Source organism: Galeopterus variegatus, unplaced genomic scaffold (assembly GCF_000696425.1).
Source record: "Galeopterus variegatus unplaced genomic scaffold, G_variegatus-3.0.2 Scaffold654, whole genome shotgun sequence".
NCBI lineage: Eukaryota > Metazoa > Chordata > Mammalia > Dermoptera > Cynocephalidae > Galeopterus > Galeopterus variegatus.
Window position 1 is genome coordinate 777,137 of NW_007726765.1, and position 501 is coordinate 777,637.

General features: G+C 31.9%; 1 protein-coding gene across 1 annotated transcript in view; it reads left to right on the top strand.

Moving 5' to 3' along the window:
• The window catches only part of NHLRC2 (NHL repeat containing 2), a gene marked incomplete at its 5' end in the record, with an annotated part of 60,951 nt that overhangs the window by 28,989 nt on the left and 31,461 nt on the right, over window positions 1-501 (top strand). The gene's annotated exons all lie outside the window — the stretch shown is intronic.

Below are 501 nucleotides of genomic sequence, written 5' to 3' on the forward strand. Positions count from 1 at the left end.
CATGTTAGTCACATGAGTGATGTGACTGTATTGCATTCCATTGTAGATGTACCCAGTTATTTTAAACATTCCCTACTGATGGCCGTTTTGGCTGTAATCCATTTGTCTTTAAGTTACTGTCTATTTGGAAAATAAGTAACCAAGTTCATCTAACCCATCCTGTCTAAACACATAGTTTGAGATACTTCCTTGTTTTTCTCATTGTTTCAGTATTGACATTTGTCCTCATTTATATGCCAATATTATCATCTGATATATATAATAGCAAAGAGATATATAGAATATATAATAATATCTACTGTAATGTAAATCTCCATGAGAGCAAGAAATATGTTTTGTTTGCTGCTGAAATCCTAGCACCTAAAACAAGACCTGGCCTATGGTAGGTGTTCAAAAGATACTTGCTGAATGAATTTACACATGAATAACATCTGTTTAATGAAGCATTTTCAAAAGTGTGTATTCCTCTTAATACTAAAAGGTGTTATATGAAAAAGGATT